The sequence below is a fragment of the Lasioglossum baleicum genome, chromosome 10 (assembly GCF_051020765.1).
Source record: "Lasioglossum baleicum chromosome 10, iyLasBale1, whole genome shotgun sequence".
NCBI classification, from domain to species: Eukaryota; Metazoa; Arthropoda; class Insecta; order Hymenoptera; family Halictidae; genus Lasioglossum; species Lasioglossum baleicum.
In genome coordinates, this window is record NC_134938.1 from 10953990 (window position 1) to 10978549 (window position 24560).

At 37.5% G+C, this 24560-nt stretch overlaps 1 protein-coding gene across 1 annotated transcript in view; it reads left to right on the forward strand.

Moving 5' to 3' along the window:
• Positions 1-24560, forward strand: part of LOC143213149 (acyl-CoA Delta-9 desaturase) — a 45344-nt gene that overhangs the window by 1185 nt on the left and 19599 nt on the right. The gene's annotated exons all lie outside the window — the stretch shown is intronic.

The following is a 24560-nucleotide window of genomic DNA, read 5'->3' on the forward strand; positions in this document are numbered from 1 at the left end:
TAGTTCTAATTTCTTCGAATGTTTTACTGTTTTAAATTACACGTCATTTTTTTCATGTTTATATACGTATATGTAACACTAAACCTATTGTATACTACGATCGGTTCTATAGATTTTTTATTCTACAATTATTCAAATTATAAAGATGCTTCCATAAGAAATTATTTAATAAATAACTTTATTGGAGCACATATTACACTAACAACCGCGCGAAGTATAATATAAATCAATTAAATCTTGTCATTTTTATGAAGCAACATATGTCTGTTGCTTTTATAGCTCGGTACGTTTACTGATACATAATATGTATTTAGTCGGTTCCTCTGTCCTCTGTAACGGTCAAAAAAATTTCCAAACACGGAAGACATAACTGAAATTTGGTACACAGGTAACCGCAAATATGTTTCCATCCCAGAAATCCTTCAGAATTAATTGTGCTAAAATTAAATTAGTGTTATTACTCTGTCCTCTCTAACGGTCGACGATGTAACGTCTAATTCAGAATACTGTTTTGAATTTCTAACAATCCTCTATCTTGACAATTAATTATGTATGCATGTAGAAATGCTTAGACCCTGCTCTCCCAAAATTTATTATTGAAAAAGCGCGAACGGTGTTTCAAAATTTTTAATTTACAGTTATTATTTTGGCAAATCTTGCTGTGTCTGAATACTATTAAAATACTTTTCTGTTAATATAACAGTATTGTCTGAAGGTGGTGTGGGAATTCGCGACATTAATCAGCTTTATTATATTATTAATTGAGGAAACTGTGGTTAACCCCCTTGTGTATCCAACCGGGTACATACCCATTTATGTACTGCATTTCATTCAACAACTATTTAATGTTCCTCTAAAAATGTTCAAAATTTTTCTGAATGTCCATTCTTTGTTGAATACAAAAGGTTTTAAATAATCTATACATTTTGGTTGGCTACATAGGGGTGAAATATGTCATTAAACGTAGCTTATAGTCTAAAATAGCGGCATACCTCCCGAAATAAGCGAGCCGTTGATTTTTCAACGGTCATTATGCTAGTAAATAAATAGAATCGGCTGTATAACGTGTAAATAGAAATCCAACGTCCGCCAGCAAATGTGATTCGTCGTGTGCACGATACTAACGAGCGGTTACGTGTTCGATTAGCCGGTACGCACGTTGGCCTCTCTTCATTCACGTGGTGATAACGAAATTTGTTCACGCCCAGCAAAAATAGTCGAGTTTTCCATATCTCGGTCATAAATCCTGCGCGGTGTCTCCTACGTGTCGCGGATCCTTTACCAACTTTCCACCGCGACCACTTTCGTGCACAGTCACTTCAGTCAGGATGAGAAATGAGTGAATGGGAATAACGGATTATGAATTTAAATTACAATATTAATGACGCTAGACGGTCACAAGGACGTTTGCTAACCTGGCAGAAGATTATTCCAAATACATACAAAGCAAGAAATTTGAATGCGTGTCGGTAAATTCCGTTTAGCATAATGTTTTAGGAATATTTTTGACAGCATAATTTTCTCTAATTTATTCGGAGAGAATATTTTATTTAAACTGAGCGAACGAGGAGGTAAATATTTGGAAAGTGAGATTTTGGGTCTCGGAAAGTTTTCGGTTTCACTTTAAACGTAGCTGTTTCGCTAATAGACCTTAAGTAATAGATCTTTGTGCAAAATATTAATTTTTTACCCGAATTGCAACAAAGTTGAGTGAAACAGGAATTTATTTTCTTTCTTATTACTAACAGATAGAAAATAATATACATAATAGTATTTTTAAATTCTTCTAATGTTTTTACTGTTTTAAATTACATCTGCTCACTTTTGTCATGAATGCATAAAACCCGCTGGACATTAATTAACAAAGGTAGAAGCTCGTTTTGAAAGAAAATCTGTGGCACATTCGTGGGAAAATAGATCGCGAATGTTTGTTACAATTTTGTAGTTGACACACACTACAATTCCGTTACACGTGGGTAAAATTCTTTTTACAGGAAGTCTATTGTTTGGTATTTTCTTCGTGAATTGAGAATTATGAAACAATTTGCAAAAATATTGAACAATAAGCTAATTGACGGAAATAATCATGGATTTGAAGTACGGGATAATGAATTTCGGTTAGCCAAGCACATTATAATTCAAGTCAACAGACTACAGGAAAAGTAGAGCAGGCTATCAGTACCATACCTGTTGGTTTGTTTGCAAACAATTCTGCGACTGTTGTTATCGTGGAAAAAAATATAATCGCTTGCTCTTGACTGGCGTTCGAAATAATTACAACTTGTCTCGATACGTTGTGATCGAGAAGCAATTTCTTGTAACCAGAATCCAATTTTTCAAAATTAATATTTGAAACCGATAATTCCCTCATTCGAGGATTATTATTATTGCTTTATAGAATTAGCTTCTCAACGAATGTTATTCACAAAATTGTCATTTAATTATTCGATTTCAATAGAATTCGCAAATGAGCAATTTGTGATTGTGAAAAAATTTGATTTATTTCACTTCAGTTGTATTTCGAACCAAAGAATGCGAGTGATATTTAAAAGAAAATTAATTATCATTTATCACCATTTAAAACCCTAAAAATTCAAATTGGTTCATTCCAAAACGGTGTAACTGATTTACTTTTTTTTGTTTAAACTGTAGTGAAGGCTGTTATCTTTTTAGTTTTTAATTGAAAGGACTAATCATTTATCACCATTTAAAACCCTAAAAATTCAAATAGGTTCGTTCCAAAACGGTAGTGAAGGCTGTTATCTTTTTTCTTTTAATAATGAAAGGACTAGCTCCGCTGGTTGGTGTTAAGCGAATTTATCTATGCATAAGTATTTACAAAATTGTCGGTAGAAACAATAACATTGAATTTTGCGAGTGGCTGACTATTTACAATTGTCAGAGAGTCAGTGTTATCTTATTTTTTTAAAATTCTTTCTGTTACAATAGCATAATAACGTGTTTACCGCAACTGCGATGCAAATCGATCGTCTCGACCTGGCGCATTTCATTTTTCGAGGATCCGTTGACATTTCGTGACGTGTAGATCATCCAAGAGGTGTCATGTTCAAGTCCTGCCATAGTCTGATGTGAGAGGGTATAATCGGCTCCCGGAAATGTCGATTCAATTAAGGTCGATTACTCGCACCGGTTCCATCCCGTTCCGCAGCGCGCTGCGTATCGTTTGGAGAAAAATAACTATGTATTGCAAATGGAAAATTGATATAGCGTCGTTAGAAACGTATTATTTCGTCGAGGACAAACGATTCGATACATTTTTCGCTTGCAAGTGTGCAAGTCGTACGTTGAATTATCGCAGACATTTACTGCAATAACTTTGCGAAACCGAGGTTGATAGAATATTTATTTCTTCCCTTTACAAAACATGCTAACTTAACGGTGTATGTCCTCATAAAATTGAGCAGTAATTTTCCTGTTGTATACGTTGTTATTTATTTTACTTATTATTGCTTTAAACCGAGTGGTTTATTTATATAGCAAGTACAATATTGTTACATTGTTTCTAAATTTTAGTTTGATTCCGGGTTTTTATAGCCAAATTGTTACTGTTTCAATCGATTCCACCGAGACTTCGAAAAAGTTGTAGAATCTTTATTACTAGACCGCGGATTTTTTATGCATTTATGACAAAAATAGATAAGCACAATTTAAATGAGTGGACATATTAAAAAGATTTAAAGACATCGGCGCGTATTGGCTTCAGCTTAATCAGATATATAAAAGAGGAAAGAAATTTTTATTTCGCCTCTCTGTCTTTTAATCAATGCAACCATTTTTTATTTTGTATAAAAAGATCCGCAATCTATTTATTACATTACTTTAAAATTCGTCAAACGGAGATCTTTTAACGAGGCGGCTGATTCGAAATCCTCCGGTGCCCGCCGAAAATCTATTGTAAGCGAAAGTGTAATTCTAAGTTCCGACGTTGACCCGATTATGTCACACCACCGGCACGATAGATAGGCAAGTCGCTTTCTCGATTGCCAAAATCGCTTCGAACTGTGATTTGTGCCTAATGGGTGTTACCCAAGGACGTCTTTCTTTTTCTTTTCGTAATCCTTACCTCGCTGTTTGCCGATGTCACACAGAAAGGATTTTCCAAAAGTCGTTCAGCAAATTAGCCTGGGAAGCATGTTACTGCAAATTGCCTGGTTAACGAGCGCTTCCTGAACACCGTGGCGATAACAGGCAAATATTTGCGCACGCGTGTGTTAGCCTTGAACGACGATAGGTACCGGCTACATCGAACAATGTTCGACTGGAAATCGTTTCGACAAAAGACCACACGGTACCGTTCTTTTTAACGCTAAACCTAACAAGCACATTCAAAGTATCTCTGGAATAAAGCAACTCTAAATTTATTGAGACGGTCGCCAATTTTAAATATAATGATTGAACTAGGAAATTTATCTCATTATTAATGAAGTTTTATAATCTGAATAATTGGAACATATGTACACGTAAAACCGGTCATTAGATCGCGACACGAACGATCAATTTTTTTGTCGAGATGTTGGAGGATTAATTTACATATAAATTTTGCATCCAATTGCAGTTTACGTTAATAGACAGCGAATCGTTATGCAAAATAAGAATTTTCTGGAGTGAAATAAAAATTGTTTAACAGGTTGCAAATATTCGAACAGTTTTTTAGATTCTCCTTTTTACTGTTTTAAATTACACCTACTCATTTTTACATTTAAATTGCAATTGCTTATTCTTTTGTCTCCACCGTGAACAGAAGTTGAAGAAATACATTTTGAAAATATTGGAAAAATATTTCAGAGAACCGCGCGTCGTTCTTAACCATTTGTAACAATTTATAACTCGTGGCAGTGATATCCACTTTCCGTTACAAAACCTTTTCAATTTTCACTGCAGCCTCGGTGAGGAAAATCCTGTCGAATTTACTATTTTCTCCGTAATCCTCCCGAGTTCTTGAGAAAAACGCGACTCGCTTCTCCAATTTCTGGAAAAGTCACTTCGTTTTCACAGTGCACAAATTCCCCGTGTATAAATTATATCCGCGCGTCCTTCAATCGAGTAATTAAGTCACTATGTAACTCTTCCACTTTTCGTCATTAATGAATGGAGAGCTGATGTTTATGCAAAATGAAAATTTTCTATCTGAATTGCAACAATCACGTGTGAAATAGAAGTTGATTTTCTTAATATGCTTAACCCTTTGAACTCGCAGCAATTTTAATTCCAAAATCGAGACATTTCTTTCAACCCAGATCATTTTTATCCTGTGTAATCTTTTTTACATTGTGCACATCGAATTGAAAAGTATTTTAAAATTCTTCTAATGTCTTTGCTGTTTTCACACTAAACCCAGACCATCAAAAGTAAATGATGTGTACAGTATTATAAAAATTACAAGATCAAATTTATTAAATTTTGTACGATTTTTACCGGTGTCAAAAAATACATTGAATAAATTTCCGTGAAAACACCTTTACAATTTCAGTAATTGTCAAATAAAAAATCTAAAATGGCTCATTTGACCCCTCGTGGTAGGTTTAGTGTTAAATTACACCTACCCACTGTTGTCATAAATGAATAAAACCCGCTGTCTATTAATGAATGCACGCATACATAGATCACGCGCGGAAAAAGAATCGATTATAATCGTGTGATCTATTCTGATGACGCAGAACTGCGAACTGTTTTATTGGTTTTTATCGGGCTGATAATTCCCGATAGATTGCACTGTTTCGTATCGATGTATCAATATCGGAAATGTCCAAATTGGATCAATCTTTGTCCCGGCTTAGGTTTTATGATGTACCGTTTCGATGCGTGTGTCACGGTGGGATCACGTGGCGATAATGTTGCGCGGTCGGTTCAACGTTATACATACGTATCGCATGAAATCCCATCTACTACAGTGCTCCCTCGCATAACGCAGGTGCTAAGGACACGGACTGGCGCGTAGTTACGCAGCTATCCCCCTCTTTTCACCAAGATCCATGAAGCTATGCGAGGCTGCCTCAACCCGATCGTTGTGTATCATCCGTGTGGACGTGACACGTTTAATTGTCAAAAACTTTGGCTCGTCTCGCGGTAGCCTCGCATTTAGCATTCATTTTGTGTTCGAACTCGGTGTCACCAGTCTTGGGCATTGTCGAAATAAATTATTCGAGAAAATATTATCGTTGAAATCATCATACGCTAGTTTACTTGAACAGCCAAATAATTTTTTCAAAATATGTAGTTCATTATGTGAATTTCTTTTATTTTATTTGGAAAACGATTGCAAAATTAGCATATGTAAATTTAATCATCAATTTAGTTACACGAGTAACCTCTTCTCGAAACTATTTATTATTTCATTTGAACAATGCAGTGTTCACAATAATTCGGTTATCTATCGTACGTGTAACTTGTTGTACTGTGTTGTTGCATAAAGAATTGAAATTTAATTATTGAAAAATTATTTGTACAGCTCTGCGAACCATTTTGTTCAGACATTTTTTCAATTTATTAACTGTAGGTGACGCTACCCGATATCTCGAGGTTGAATAAATTTATCATGTATTCAACATACATTAATAAATAAGGTCGTAGTCTTTTTTATTCATGAGTTTAGTGTCGCTCGATCATCTGAGGTTATCGACGACTATAAACAAAGGAAAGTAGATTGAGTATGCATTATGAACGAGCGATTATATAGAATAGAATCGGTGTATAAATGGTTCAACAAGGTCTCCCTGAATTGCTGCAAATTGCGATAGTCTTGCAAGGTTTTGGCAGAACGTCGATAAAATTGTGCGATTACCGTAACACGAGTGAGTGATAAAATCCTAGTCTAGATTTGATTCGAATTATTGAAACGTGTTGCTTCTGATTTAATACAATTGCCTGATCTTTCAAAACAATTCAGTATATGTTGCACAATAAGATTCTTAGATAACATTAAAATAACAAGCAAGTTCCAGTTATGTACATCGTATGTATATTTTTCTTAGGGCAATCAAATGTTTCGTGACATGCGAACAAAAAATTACCTAGATGAAAACATGAAATGGTCAATTTACCAGTTTTTTTTATCAGTATGTAAATAAAATGAATATCAGTACTGCAGGATACACGTGCCCGCTCCCCTCCGGCCAATCAGCTTCGCAGTCCTCTCGCCGGACTGCTTTCGAGTCACGCACAGTACTTTCTAGAAAATCGAAAATAAAAAAAAAGGATCTACAACTTTCGTAGTCTCGGTGGAATCGATTAAAACGGAAACAATTTGGCTATATAAAGCTGGAATCATACTAAAATTTAGAAACAATGTAACACCTATGTAATGTAAGCTACATGCAAAATTTAGAAATACATGTTATTAAATCCATATGAAAATTTATGTATCTAATATTATTTGAGGGAATAATATTATTTATAGAAATTTTATATATAATTTAGACATATCATTAAATTACATCATTATATTACATTAAATATTGGATCATAGCAATAATAAATAATTAAATAAATTAGCTTGGCCGCTTCGCTCCGAAGGAAATGTCAATGTGCCCATGCCAAAAAGATAAGGCTTAAATACATTCCGAGTAACGATCAACGTTCATCTATCTGCGAGATAGTCGGAATACCCGTTCGAGCTGCGAATAAATTAACAAATAAATGAACGCATACGTGTGCACGTTTTGATAAAAACCATGTACCGTGGAACGAGGCATCTACAATATAATTTTTCTATCTTAGTAAAACGAGTTTAATCGTTATACGGTCAATGTAAGTCTGTCACAAGATGCTGACTAAATTAATCTGTTCGTTTGCACATTACAGCGGAAATCGAAATGATAAAAAATGCAGGCCTTCGACCTCTGAAGTACGTGATCAACGTTTGTCGCTTCGACTTGTCGATCAGTTCCTATTCCGCGCGAATCTTCTTTCTTCTTTTCTTTCTATACAATAAAAATGAAATGCTGTTCGTTGGTCACGACATCACGGGAGAACGGCTGGACCGATTTGGCTAATTCTTTTTTTTAAATGTTCGTTGTAGTCCGAATCAGGTTTTTAGATTTTAAAAAATTGGAAAAGTTGCCCGGAAACATGAAAATTCGGGAAAAACTAAAAGTGCTTTTAGAATCATATTTCAATACAACAAAAACACGAACGTCCTAGCTTTTAATCAATATTTCAATAGAAATATACATTATCGACGTCTGTTACCACTAACCCTCTCGCGAGCTCGCAAAGCGAGCGAGCAACAACTCCCCTCTAGTAGTTAATAAAATACATGAAAACAGTGAATGAAATACACGCACGACGCGCAGGGGAATTCACTCGGATCGAGGGGAATACGGTGACCCTCTCTCTGCCAGTATCGGGTTAGTCACGTGATTCGGCTGTGGAGGGGGAAGGATAGAGTGGGAGACAAGTCTTAATCAAAATAAATATATTTTCCAACGATTGTGGGCAGCGGGAGTTCGATAAAAATTCGCTCCATCCCTTAATAGATTTTGTACATTGAGAACATCATAACAATGCTCTTAGATTTTTCGAATCTTTTACTGTTTTATATTTCGCCCAACCAATTGCGTAAAAATCCGCAGTCTACTGATCAATCACGCGTGATTTACGAGGCTTCTGTCACGAATGTCCGGCGGGTACAACATTTCCATTGACAGGTGGTTAATTTATTCCGAATTTGCACCGTGTCATTGATCAGCTCGATGGTCTCATCAGGGGGCTGGAATGATTTCAAAGTTCAACAAAACGCCGATTCACGCTGACGCGAGTTGCGCTCTTGCGCGTTGCATAGAAAACGTTTGCATTCAGATCGAGATTTTGTTACGCGCGCGTCACAGATGGTGACCACGGTGCACGGCGTGTGTGTATGTCACCGCGAGCGGGTTCATCAAGGTGAGATTATCGTGCGTAATTTGTGCGCGACAAGGGGGCACGGTTTTCCCGTGTTGTTCGCCATCCTCGATTACCAGTTTCCATTAAGCGATGACACTCGCCGCTTTGACGAACTAAATTGTACCAGTTCGAACGGGCACCGAGAGGACCTTCAAAGCCGCGTTTCTAATGGAATCTTCCGGATTTCTTCTTTGAGGATTTAACCCTGAGCACTCAGAGCTGTTAAACATTTCTTTCGGCCTAGAATAATTCCATTCTATTTGATTTCTTTCTCATTTTGTGGTTATGAAATTGGTACACAGTACCCCATACAATATTTAAATGTTGAGTAAGTGGTTAGATCCCAACATATTTAATAATGCAAACAATATATTTTGGATAATGGTACTGGTGTTTTTAGTGATTTTATACAGTTTAAAGTTTAAACCTCTGGTGTACGGGTTGGGTCTGCCAGAGCCGTGAAGTTGACGTTAGAGTCGGAAAGAACAATGTTTATTAATGAGAATGCAGGTGAATGATTTTTTACCTGTACATTGTGAGGAATTCGATTCACCTGTGCACCAGAGGATTGAGCATTAGTGTTGTGACGTATTTGAATAAACAGAGTTTTTTAATGGGACGTACAAGCTGCTGAAGAAGTAGCTTCAGAGATAAATTCTTTAGTTTACATTACATTATACTTACCGAGCGCTAAGAGTGAGTGATACTTGATGTCTCGTAAAGATGACGAAATTATTTGCGTCATCTATGATGCATCAAATATCATAATTTGACAGCGGATCTTTATGCAAAATAAAAATTATTTGCATCGATTGCACGGAATAGAAACTGGATTGAATGTGTTATTTCTTCTCTTAATAATTTGAATAGAGGAGAAATCATATATTAACATCTTCAATTTGTAAAATTTTTCAACAATTTTGAATTTCATCTACTCAATTTTGAATTTCATCTACCCAATTTTGCTATAAATGCATGAAGATCCGCTGTCTAATCATAATAAAATGAAAAGTCTGATTATCGCAGCAGCCATGGAACTATCAGGCCCATTTTTATAGAAACATTTTGACGATGTATGTATCACACAGTTTGTGACTCTTTTGCTTATTCGAAACTACACATACACGATCCAACGAGATGAGTCAGCGTAAGTAAACAAAACACCAACGCGCGTCCTTTGCTGACTGTCCGAGGAATCGGCATTGACATCGACTCTGTTGCACTCGAGTGTCATTTGTTTACCTTTACCGACTGGGCTTGATATTTAATTAGTCGAAATGACTCCTAATTTTTCATTTCGCAATTACTGAAATGATGAAAAGGTTGCTTCATAAATTTTCTAAATTTTCATTTCACAATTACTGAACTTATAAAAAGGTTATTTCAGAAAATTTCGAGCGAACTTCTTGATGAAAGCACCTATTACAATAAGAATGGCACGATTTTGTTATTACACCAGTATTTATCGGATTAGAAGTATGACAGTGTAGTGCAACTGCATCAACTCTGCAGTCTAGTCACGATGATTCTAAGAAACCGGAACATAATTAGTTATTTATATGCTAATGACGAGTTACAAAAAATGCTGTCCACTTAGAAGTTTATTATTCGCTTACAGAAGACGGTTAAACAGTTCATTTGAATAGCTAATCTCCTATAGCTTTTTTCACACCTACAGTAACAATGCAAGTCGGTTATAAAATTTACGGTTGTGAAGAGATAATTTGTTATTTCTAATCATCTTATATTATTCTTCAATCCTCCGCACTCCAAAACATTTTGCGATGCCGTCAGCAACCCCAATTGTTGAAAATGGAAAATGTGAGTTTATTTATTGGGTTGGGGTAAATAAGTTCGTTCGGTTTTTTTACATTGGGATAAATCACAAAAACCGAACGAACTTAGTTGTCAACCTAATACTTCGATTTCTCGTATTGGTTTGTTCGGTTCTAATATAAATGAAAATAGTATTGCTGCTATTACTTCGAGGTAGCTGGACGGTTGAAAGAAAACTTTTTATACGAAGTGTGATTAAAAAGAAACCGGACTCTGACGTTTTGCTTTGACGTAGAATCAGCAACCGGCCGGTTTTACCAGGATCTCCGGTGCACCCTGTATATGTATGTACCGCGGTATCGATCGATCCCCGGGGAAGCGTTTCCATACAATACACGTAATCCACCGGTGACGTAACGCCGGTTTTCACTTTCCAAATTAACGTCCGGTCGGCTGAGAGCCGCTGGTTCACGTAACACACGGACGAGGAAACTATAGCCCGAGGAAGCTCGCGATTCTCGCAGCATCTCGTGTCTTGCTGCATGCACTCGATGCACTCGCGGCGACCGCGCACGTGACACGGTCGCGTGCATAAGCTTGCGCACTCGGAACCTCGACCGATCCAACCGCAAGTTTTCAACGGTCCCTGTGGAACCACTTGTTGATCAATCATTCTCCGCGACATTGACGTAACTAGGAAATCATGATTTCAATTCTTGGGAATTTATACTATTAGGTTGTCCCAAAAGTTTCTTTCGGAATATGTCCCTAAATAAACGCAAACAATGCGATAATCTTTATGTTAATGTTTCAGTACTTCCTAACATGAATTTGCATTATGTGCATGAATCGAAAACCAACTTTTGGGACAATCTAATAATTTAGGGAATATGAGCTTTTCAATTGATTCTCGTGAACTTTTTTACACAGCACGATAAAGGAGCTACGCATTTAAGATACAGTAAAGCCTTGATCTAAGAAAAGGAATCTAAGATCCACGAAAAACGAATATCCCCTCCACTGCGGAGCGTACACCGCGAGGATCTCGAAGTTCGAGCTGCCTCGGTCGCCGAGCAGTGTAAGGGTCGTTGCCCACTAGGACGCCCCCTCTGTACATATACCTGCGCCATCGCTCCGTCCCCGTTTTGGGTTTCTTCTGTGTTTTCAATGGGACTGCGCCTACTATACCTGCAATGGCGCCATTGCCGGTATTAAAGTGTAATCATGTCGCGTAAAATTTACATTTAAACAAACAAATTGCTATGACATTGCTGTAAACATTTTCCCTCGTCACTTCATTAACGATTTTTCACGCGTCCCTCGTCGAATTTTTTGTTGAAAGTTTAAAAATAACAGTCTAACCGTCCTCGAGTAACATGTCTTTATGTTAATTTCAAGGTTACGAACGTAAACAAAGTGTTTTCTCTCAACAATACAGTACACGGCATATTAAAGACACAACGCACTGACACAATCTTGCTGAAATGATGTAAGAGTTCGCATTGAATATTCATCGAGAGATTCTCGAACGTTTCACCGCGTGAACTTGTGCGAAAGATGCTCTCAGAGGATTTCGTACGGAAATTTACACAATTTGCTTCCGCGGCTGCTATTTTGGTGACAAATTGTACATCTACGAGATAATGATTTCGTAAAGGGAATGCTACTTGATCACTAAAACTACACTTAACCTTTGTCAAAGAGATTGGGCCAGCAAATTACCCTTGGGATCAATTATAATAATTGCATATGTATACAAAATATTCAAAGAGATATTTGTTATACTAGAGCCTATGTAAAGTTGAATTTTTATGGATTATTATATTATTTTTAAATTGCAATTTAAACTCTCGAATCGTGTTTCTTATTACAGCAAAAGGGAGAATTGTAGTCCGCCTCCGAAGATCTAAACAGATTAAACTTAATTTCTTGTTGACGCATTCACAAGACAATTGAGTTTACGCTACAAATACATCATTGTTTTTGTAATTTGCTGGTTAGTACTGATGACTAATTGTGACGCGGAACTGCGCATTCCGATTGCATGTTTTACGCGCAATTTGCTATGAATGAGCGACAGGCGTCGCAATCTCTTCGCATTTCTACGCGTGTCTTTCACCCGTAAAAGAGTCGCTCGCTTATGAACCATATTATTTACGTAACGCGATTGTTACGGCACGTAAACGTATGTTACGTGTCCCATTAAGCTACCTTCCTCGTTGAAATGCATCCCCATTTCATTCACAAAAAGCGCGTTCCCTTCTGTCAGTTTGCATGTTACGTTCCAATAAGCAATTTTGCATTGTTACGAAAGAATTTATGTGTGGTCAGTTACTTTCAACTTAGATTTTCACCAACCTTTTAAATTACTTGGTAGAAATGTGTTGTTACATGAAAAATTTAGTTAAAAACCCAACGATCCATAGTTTGATCATGCCACAAAATATTTTCGAAGAAATCAGGATAGTTTCATGCTGCTTCTACATTTTGTCATTACACTTTCAAAAAGTAATTTGTTCGCGTCATGTAGTAAACTAATTGTTCTAACTTCTAGAAAAAATCTGGGTCGTATGTCCTGGTCCTTTAAAAAATGTGAAAACGCTGTCAAGGGATGAAATTAATTTTTATTTAACTACTGCTTTCCGCAATCGATGGAGAATATTTTTATTTTGCACAAAGATCCGCATTCTATTTATCAAGCTGAAAATTATGCAAAATAGAAGTGAATTGCAACAAACTGGAATGAAATAGAAATTTATTTTCTTTCTTCAATATGTTTATTAGTGGGCTGCGGATTTTCATGCATTTCTGAAGAAATTAACAGGGTCACATGTAAGAAAATCTGAAAACATTGTTATATTGTTGTCAAATGAAATTAATTTTTATTGAGCTACTGCTTTTTCACTCACAATCAACGGAGAACATTATCATTCTGTATAAAGATACGCAGTCTAGTCACAAATGCATCCTATCCGCTGTCTATTCATAATGAGCAAGGTACTTGCGAATGAATCAGTAGGGATGATTAACGAAATACGCGATTCGATCATGCGGGAACGTAATCGTGCATCCGTGACAAAGCTTTATTGTAAAGAACTGTTTCGAACGGTTCACTAATCAGCTGACACGAAATTTTTCGTGATCGAGTCGCGTGCGGTCACGCGATAGACAAAGGCCACGTCAATTGGTTGAATCGCGATCACACAAGCCGGCAATGAAACTTTCCATTGAATCATCTCGCGCGACGCGTACGTCTCATAAGCGTCGCTCGATTACTTATCGAGTGCAGTTGGAATGCACACTGTGTTCGCTATTCATAACGTGGTACTCGGAACTGCATAGGGAAGTAGGTACACACACCTGAAGTACTAGTGGTAAAGCTTCTCAGCGGAAGAATGCGCGTGACTCAATCGTGTGCGGCTATTCCAGGCATGTCAAACTCGTTTATCACCAAAAATAGTAAAAAAAAGACTCGAAATAGAGAAGAAACACATTTGTTTTTCATTAACATTGCAGTTACACATACGTACAAAACACAATAATATTACAAAGATACGTATGAAGTACAAAAGTTGCTTTCTGTTTGGGTTTACTTTAGTTGCATGAAACTATTTCACTTTTGTTTTGAAGGAACTCGTCAACGTTCTTCAGTAACCAAATTTTCAAAACCTGGTTGAATCTGTGGAGCTGTAATTATGTGTTTGAAGTTGATTATGCACGCTGGTCTGTTAATCTCGACCGTTCCGCAGTTTTATTGTTTTTTAACGTTGAGAAACATGGAAACCCAAAGTCCATATGTATATTTTTGTTTCAATACTTCGATTAATTCCAGTTTAATTAATTCCGTTTTTGGTCGGGCCGAATGTCTGGCCTAATCAATCAAACGCGGGTCTCTTCGCGAACTTCTCTCGCACTCCTTCCGTGTACCAAGTAGGTCCGCTACTTTCCTTCGAAGGTCGAAGATTTTGAAGCTTCGAAGCTTCGAATGACGGAGTTTCAATTTTAGAAACTTCGGAGGTGATGAGTAGACTGCGGATCTTCATGCAAAATAAAAATATTGTGCGTCGATTTGGGGAGCAGTAGTTAAACAAGAATTCATTTTATCCCTTAATAGTCTTTTCACGTTGGAAACATCATTCACCCAGTTAATTTCTTCATAAATGCATATAGAAGTTTCGGAGCTTCGAAATTCGAAACTCCGTAGTAAATTATTATTAGAGGATTAAAAGAAACGGAGTTTCGAAGCTTTGAACTTCAAAATTTCGCTGCTAAGTTATATTTGATACAATTACATACTCCTACATTTTTAAAAGATTGATTAAGTTATGACTTCATACGATTCGAAGATTTCAAAACCTCGTGCACTTCGAAGACTTCAAAACTTTGTGCATTTTGAACACTTCGAAACTTCGTACACTTAGAAGTTCCCTTCGTTCCTTTGAATCTTCGAAAAGTCGAAGCTTGTGAAAAGTAGCAGCCCTAGTACAGTACATTTTCTATAGATGCGAAAATTTTTGTACGATAGATGCGAAAAAAATATCCCCCCAACTTAGTAATCTGATCTCGGCTCAGTATATCGGTGTGAACCACTGCTAACGCGACGCGGAGAGTCGCAGTCTTCGGCACAGTTCAAACGTCCGTGCGTCAACACAATGTAACACCAATATTTAATCTTCTTTATTTTTCATTATATTTTTATGGAACTTTCAGCGACATATTCCTGGCATTTTTCTAATGCAAAATGATACCAAACACGATACATGTACATAATTTCAACTGTATTTAGTGGTTTAATCGATAATGAGAGTTTCGAACGCAAGGAAGGACAGCGCATCAGAAAGAAAGAGACACTGTCCTTCTCTACATTCGGCTCGGCCTTCGAAGCTCAAAGAGTAGTACCAAATGCGATAGATGCGAAGTAATCCCCCTGAGCAGTGCTAACAGATGAGGGGAATCACGGTGAGATGATGTACTCCCTCTCTGATGACCAGACCAGTCTACGGAACTGGCACCGTGGTCTACGGTCTTACATTAGTGGGGGACGTTGGAGTGTGCGCATGATGCTGGAATAGGATAGTGGAAGGGGAAAAGGAGGAGAGTATTTCCGAGAATTTAGGCGCCGTTTGGCTCTCATCTGGCACCACTGTACCAAAATTTACTGTACCAAGTTATGAGACTCGGACAATACCCGAAGTGCATGCACTCGGCGCATCGCGTCGCGGCGAGTGCACGTGCTCGCGCGTCCGATCCATGCAGACGATTCTACTCGGACACGTGCACCAATCGTATACTCGCACACTTTGCTCGCCGATAGTCGGATCCAGCAAAAGTTCATTGTAGGAATAACCCGCGATAACACGGTATCGCACCATCCGAGCCATGTGTCATCGTGCGTGTAAAGCGACACGCACGTGGAGACGAGCCAATCAAACTTTATCTTCGCCTACAGTAATATTAATATTTCACGCCACCGCGAGAACCAATCAAGCCGTTATATAACATTTGGCATAATGCAGATTATTCGATCGCCTCATTAATCCTCCTCTTTATTGCTCGAACACGCTCTGCCGCGGAAACGACAATGAACTCGCGGTTTGGCTGGCGCGCGTTTATTCACACGAAGTTTATGGTTTTATCGTGTATATCTCCTGGCAATGATTTAGTGCAGTTTTACAAGTAAATTGCGGATTGCTTGCGTTTAGCACAAAAATGAATATTGTACAAAATAGAGCAAGAACTTTAAATTCTTCGATTTGTTGCAATCGCTTCAGAAAAATTTATTTAAGAATCGTTACACCGATTTTCTATTTAGAATACAGAACACAGATATCCTATATATTTACCTAAATTCTTATTCCTGTTTCTATAAAATTGCGGAATATTTGCTTACCACGCGGATTCGTTTCTCAAACATAAGCTTGTTCAAAGGTGTGAAAAGATTTTTCGGTGCGATGACCGTAGCACGAATAAGGATTTCTCGTAACCGGAGACAAAGCATTACAAAAGCCAATTAGCACTCGCAGCTAGTGGTATATATTTACATAATTTCTTGTCCTTCCGAGTTACACGTGGCTGATAAACATGCTCAAAAACGAGATGCCCTCGGGCACGCATTTCTGCGATAACAACGAGTAATCTGTAAAAACGGAAGATTCCACATTTCGGTAAATCTCGTGTAGCTTCGGGATCGCCGCGATCGAGAAGGTTTTCCTTGATCTGTGTCAGGGACTATATTTAGTTCGGTGTTTCCTGAGATCCGCGTTTCGGAAACATGTGTGCTGCATATTTTTTCCACCAGTATATTAAGAGTTTGTTTCGAAATGTGTCTGGTAATTTTGTCCCGATCAAAATTACATTGCAAATAAATAATTATAATTAGACAGCGGATTTTTTATGCATTTATGACAAAAATGATGAGACGAATTTGAAAATATTGGGTTGGCAAATAAGTTCGTTCGGTTTTTTAGAGTGAAATAAATCACAAAAACCAAATGAAATATCATTATCAACCTATTGAATATCTTTAGAGAGAAAATTAATTTCTACGTCACTCCGGTTTGTTGCAATTCAGCTTTATGCAAAATTTCTATTTTGCATAAAGACCCGCTGTTTAATAATGATACATAATTATATTGCATAATATTACATATCGACTCGTTGCGTTTCCTTACAAAACTTTCTTCAATATGAACTTCGGCTTTGATTACGTTAATGAGAAAGGCTTGCATATAATTCAGTAGTGTCGCATATAAAATTAATGATGTCGGAGGCTATCGCTCTTCCCGAAACGATTTATAAAACCTGCACGACGAATGGTCGTATGATTCCAATAATTGTGCAACGTGAATCATGCTGCTCCTCTGCTACTTTTCCTCTATTGTTAACTTTCGACACACTACATATTTGGTTGAGCAAATTGCTATCGGAACTCGTATTTGTCGTTCTATCGTGATCCACTGTTGCGAGTTCTGTTCATACTTAAATCGCTACAACCCAGTGAACTTCCCACGATTGTGTGTAAATTATTCCACGCAATGTACTCTTTTATACAGAGTCAATAACGTTAATCGGTTTTTTTCAATGTCTCAAAGTTCGACTTGAATTTCCTGCTATCTACACCCGTGTCGTTCACCGCGTGTTAATAATTACGATGTTCGGACTTCAACCTGTGCAAGACATTATGCTTGATGATATATGATTATCCTATATGAATTTTAACTGCTTCAGTCTACCTGGACTTTGTCATTGTACGTGCATCATCATCACATGTGCACAAAAACAGCACACACACATTCTTTGATGCACTTATTCATGCAGCAATTTTATATTTAAATTGTTATGCGATATGCCACTGTAAATAACTACATATGTATACGCTATCGGACAACTCTTATGAGGTGTATAGCAATTCCGTCGAATGTCGAACGCATCTTGCAGCTTTCGAATGTCTAATCAATTCGAGACACAATAGGGATTTCTCTGTTTTAATTGCATCAATTATTTTTAATCTGCTTCACATTTTATCCGAAGTCCACGATTAATGTTCGTTTTATTTTATAGATGCATTAACCGTGTCGACTCCGAGTTTAATCATATGTACATTCATTAGTACTTTGTGGGATATACATTTGCGAAATAATAAATATTCCTATTTATTTCTCGACGCTGGTGGTCGTTATACATCTGATTACGTCTGTGATGTTGCTTTTTTGTAGTCTGCGTAATTCGTAATTACGTCAAATTTACGTAGCCGCATGAATCATAGCTGGTTACCGCTGACGTGCATTTAGGAATTTTATAAAACAGAATATTTATACGTTTGTGCACTAACAGAAATTTGTGGTGATCCCAACTGTTCCTAGAACAGCTTTCACTGGTTGGAAAATAGTAGGAGTTCAGGTTCTGAAAACATTAACTTTGCAAAACAACAGTTTTAGTAATTGTGCATATTTGTGCCCACAATTATGAAAGTGGTCTAAGGCAAAATTTAAGAAAGATTAGTTTATCAGTTATTTAATTATTTGGTTAGGTCGTTCGGCAAGGAATTTCGTTTTTCGTGTAGAGATGGCATTGCTGCTTCTTTTTGTTATTATTCAACCTTATTTCAAATCGCAAAATCGCGGTATGTCCTGACAGCTGACATTTCGGACGCCATTTCCTGCCTTCTGGTGCTTTCTAACCTTTCAAGCACTCTTTTGTCACCGCATCAACCATGAAAAATCGAAGTACGCATTTCCATCACAATTGCTTCTTTAAGAAAAAATTGTGTGCTGTTTAAAAAGAGTTTAAACTGTCATAAAACTTATTCTGAATGGTTAAAAATTGACTTTCGTCTTCCGCTGCAAAAACGGAAATGACTTTCCGATTACTGTTGAACAGTTTTTGAAATTCTCAGCCGTGAAACACGAGCGTTCGGGATCTTTTGAAGACGCCGCCCGTAAGTAATCCGTTAAGTTGAGGTTATGATAGTATTGATGGCCATGCGTGCGAAGCCGGGAAGAGAGAGGATTATGGCACGATTCAGAGCGTGTTATACATAGTTCCATTCACCATTGTTGAATCGCGCTATTCGCAAGGATTTAATTTCTTCACGGATACAAACTGAACGGTGTTAATCCAAGGCAAACGGCTTGGACAAATCATGTTTATTCATATAGAAGAGATCATTATTCATTCCGTCATCAGTCAATACTCTTGTTTTACGATTTCAGAGCAGTCTATCCATATTATTTAACCTTTCAGTGGACTCCTAAAATGTACTTTGGAAATGCAGTGATTCAATGAAATTATATTTAATATTATATCCATGTATAATATTTATTAAAATGGTAAATAGAAATGAGTAGACTGCAATCTCTAGTAGATCTCTATGCAAATTAAAAATGTTTGTGCGTGCTATAAAATGTCTCGAAAAGAAATCAATACTGAAGCCGCCTTATTCTTCAGACCTTTAACTACGTCCGAAAAATTGTACGACTTACGCCTTAACAAATTTTTCTCAATAATGTAAAACTTAAACATTTTATCTATTTGCATTAAATCGCGAAAATATTAAATGCATTATAGAATAAATAATTTACAAAACTGTTTTTAGAACAATTCAATTAAAGGAATTAATAAAAACGGTTAAACAAATGTGAAATACATTAAGTTACAAATCATTGAGAAGGAATTATGTTTTTATATACATATTCAGTTGAAATTTCATTGAAATTTAAGGGTTATTCAAACATGTCGCGTGCTTGACGTGCTTCGTCAATCGGGCCAACTGTGCGGCGGTTTTAAAAAGAGCCGAGAAACGATCGGTCTGAAAAAGATTCGGCGAACGTGCGACTATGAAACGCCGCCGTCGGCTTCGATAATAGTAGCCGGTCTGTGGATAGGATAGAGTATAGAGGGACGCCTAAATCAGACACGTTGCGACGTTCGCCGGTACTGCGACTCAGCTGAGATGGTCTGAGCCAATCGCGGCGCGGTTTGCTGCTCTCGCCACCTGAAACTGGCGAATGGTGTCCGTTGAAATCGTACGACTCGCCGCCGACCATACAACTCCCGGCTACATCTATCGTATCGACGTGTTCTCCCGCGTGTGGATCCCGTGGAGCTTACAGCGGGAACACGTGGTTGAAGTGCGTGACGCAATGTATGTATTCGCAACGGTTGCGGCCGCGGCTGCGGTTGTGTTACACGTATGCCATAAGTCGCGCGATACGAAAGCCCAATCAGAAATCGCCGGATTAATATGCTCGCGGAACATCTCTTGCACCGGAAGCCGCTCACCGTGACCCCGAACCGAGATTTGCCAGCTCAGAGTCAATAGGACTATTGTCACATCTTCAAAAGAATTATCATTGGAGATGTAGAAATCTTTATTCACCGTTTGCAATCCCGTATGCAAACTTTCTACTTCATTGCAGGACACGTAAGCCACATAGACAGTTGTTTCTCTTCTTTAGCCGGCACGGTTCAAAATCACTGTCACCGCTGGTGTTCCTAATTTCTCAACATTTTTCATTTCTCGAGAAATAAGACTATATTTCTCCAGAATTCTCGAGAATTTTTAATAAAAAAATATTGGAAAACTTATGATATTTGGAATATCGTTGACAATATTTATCGAAAGCGCAGAAAACATTAACTCAATGTTTATTCCTGTCCAATATGTAAATTAGGATGGACCTAAGCTATACTTGGAGGAAAATTTTTTTATCGAGATACAATGCACACAACTATCCAGTATTGTTCCTTTAGGTGAGAAAACAATTTGTGCAAAGTTTGAGATCGATCGGAGAAAAGGATGACGTGGCGCACTGAAATTGATAATTTTGAAATTCACCTTAACTATGGAACATGGCACATCGTTGGATTTGTCTTTTTTCCTGAATAGGAATATAGAATAATTATATGACCTCCTTTAAATAAAAAATAACGATGACCTTGAAATTTCGAAATATGATTTCCAAAAAATTTTTTTATTTTGCCATTATATTTACCTTATTGAACAGTGCAAATTTCTCCTCCGACATTTTTTCGTATAATCACAAGTAACAGAGATATTTAAATACCTACATTAAAATGTAGCATATTTTCACTGATGGCAGGACATATGTATTTGTTCATTTCCGAAAATATGTTATAACATAAATAAGATTCATAAGAATTTTCTTAGATTTTAATTTCTCGAGAAATACTGTAATTTCTCGAGAAATGAGAAATAACAAATTATAAAATTTCTCGAGAAATTCTCGAGAAAGAATTCTCCAGAAGGAACACTAGTCACCGCTTCACTTCGCTCCCTCTCGCGTTTTAATAACATTATTAACCTATTCAGACAATGAAATAAGATGATTTTTACGTAGACGAGCTTTTTCTCTCTCTCTACCCTTTAGGGCCCCGCTTTTTGCATTTCTCCTAAACTGTGTTATAATTCGGGCTAGTGCCACTCCTGTTCTTAGCCTTCACTTATTTATTAGAGCTACGATATTTACTAGTATCAATATTTTAATTGAACTCGTAACTGACAAGTAGACGGATCTTCGTGCAAAATAAACATTTTCAACCTAAATTGCAACAAACTGGAATAGAAATAGAAATCTATACTCTTTCATAATGTATATTTAACAGATCCAAAATAATAGAAGAATCTAGGTGCACGGTAGTTCTCGCACTACATACCTCCTTTTACACGAAACAACTTAGCTGTTTTTTAGAGGCTTATAACTCGGCACTGGAGGCAGATGGAGAGATGTAATTTCGTACACTTGTTAAATGCTATCATGTCTCAATATTGACAAAACATTAATCTTCATGCATAAAATCGTCCTATTCGTTACTTCCTTTTGTATACAGGAAAAAACGTAATTGCTAACAACAATCCGCGATCTATTTAGTTACAATTCATGGTCGGGAAATCTATGTATACGCGTCAAGTGACAGCTACTCACTTTTTTTTTCTTCAAATGACAGTGTGCATTTGCCTATGATTGAACAGTACCGCTCTGAACAAAAACAGATTGATTCTTCGTATGTGTTTTGTGGAAAATGTTGTTTGTATCGAGGCTTCGGTTAGATCTTATCAAGGTGCCCCTTTAATGATCCTGACCTTCGCGTGAACATGCGCGAACGAGTTCTCGATAACGCGGGTACCAACGTAACAGCATGTTCAATTTCTATTAACTGAAAAGTAGGAAACAACGGGTCGAGGCTAACAATAAGTCAACGATAGGACGGATATTTTGAAACCCCGGTGTCACTGTCACCGTTCTAGGAACGCTTGCCAAGCAGATAGTATCTTTAGGCGACTAAACTCGGAATTCTTAGGGCTTCTTTTTTAATCATTGCTGGCGGGAAGGAAGCATGCTCTTTATTGCGAAACAGTTAGGCTTGTTACAGACGTTCAAGTACACGTGTTCAATTTCGAATATTTGATAAAACCGAACATCTGTGCAGTTTACAGTAGTAGTAAATTTTCAATAATTATGCACATTCTGAATTTTAATAAAGCAGAGGTTTTATACAGTTTACATTGAATGTACACAGTATACATTTTATTTATGTATAACGATTATGTATATTACAGTATACATATATTTTAAAAACACAAAACCTTGAAATTTAGTACTTAATGGTAATAATAAATTTTTATATGTCCCCATTTCTGTTCACGCTCGTTTATAAACACAGTCAATCTAATTGAAACTAATGAATGAATATATTTTCTTATCGATTTCTTAACGCATCTACATTTATCAGTTCGATGTGCCAATAATTGTGCCATAGATTGCTGGTTTCCCAAGCTTCCAGCGATAAAAAGTGCGCTTTTTATTCACTCGATATATTTCGTGGATAGAAAAAATTATCAATTACCTTTTAACTTTCCTCGTCGACTACCTACTTAACACGTTTACGTGGATCATTTTAATGTGCCAATAATTGTGCAACAACTTTGCAAAGTGCGCAGTTTATTTTCTCAGCGCGTTTCATACGCCAATAAAATAATGAACGATTAAATCGTTATTTTCAAAATAAATGTACGCCACCAAAAAATTCGAAATTTCGCCATTTTGTTAAATGAACGCGAAGCGTGCTGTAAGATCTTTCGACGAAGTACATTCACGGGTGTACAAATAAAAAGATGTCGGACAGAAAAAATTGAACGACTTGTACAAAATTTCGAAATCGACTTTTTTGCGGGCCAAGTACCGCACTAGGCGGCGGCAGCTGCCGTTTCGGAACCTGTCGAGCGACAAAAGTGTCCCGCTATCCGTGCGATTCGGCGCGAAGTCAATACCCGATATTGATCGATCGAAGCGCGAGCCGGATCTATTTCTCCGTGTGGTAACGTTCCACTCTCTCGGAAAGATTCGCCGTGTTAGGACGGTTGGAATCGCGGAAACGATCGATAAATCGGAGCAGGTCGAGCTCGGTGAATGATCAATGGACTACGCAGCCGTTAACCGCGCGACCTTGGCACTGACATCGGTTGCCAGCCTTGGGTTGAAATGAGTTTCCCAGTGCCAGACTCCCGTCTCCATGGATAGCTTCGATCGGATCGATTCGATATATTCGAACGGAACTGCATCTCGATGACTGGATAATCGGATCCGATACACTCGCCGGGTATTCTCGTCGCGCACTCGACCGTTCTTTGATCGTCGGCGGATCACGTGGCAGCAGACTTCTTTCCAACAGAGACTTCACGGTCACTAAGTACATACACCTTCTTGGCAGTAGCGATGGTCTCGAGTATTATGTGTATACTCCGGAAACCAAATCCGATTCAATGCGAACCGTCGAATTGGATTTCTACTCGTAGAACACGATCAATGCGTGTACGAGACGTATCTACAAAATTAATTATTGACTGCATACTTGAAACTACAGGGTGTCCCAAAAAAGGGTTACCATGGGTTCGTCGACAACTCATTTCACCAACACGATTTGACCGACAATAACTTTCGTCGACACTATGTTTTCCTCGACATTGTGAAATGGTCGACAAATAATTTGACCGACACTATGTTTTCATAGACACGGTCAAATTTTCGACGTCTGCTGCTTTCATCGACAGTCCGAAAGCCTTTAAAAGATCCATATCACTGTACATTTCTCGGCTCTCTAGTATTTTTCTAGTACGTCGACGAAAACATAGTGTCGGTCAAATTATTTGTCGACCATTTCACAATGTCGAGGAAAACATAGCGTCGACGAAAGTTATTGTCGGTCAAATCGTGTCGGTCAAATGAGTTGTCGACGAACCCATGGTAACCCCCCAAAAAATGTGTACACGCTTTAACACGTACAATGTAATTGTACTTTGATTTAAAGGAAATTAATAACATATTTATTCGACTCTGTTCAGAATCTTCATCATGCATTAAGCC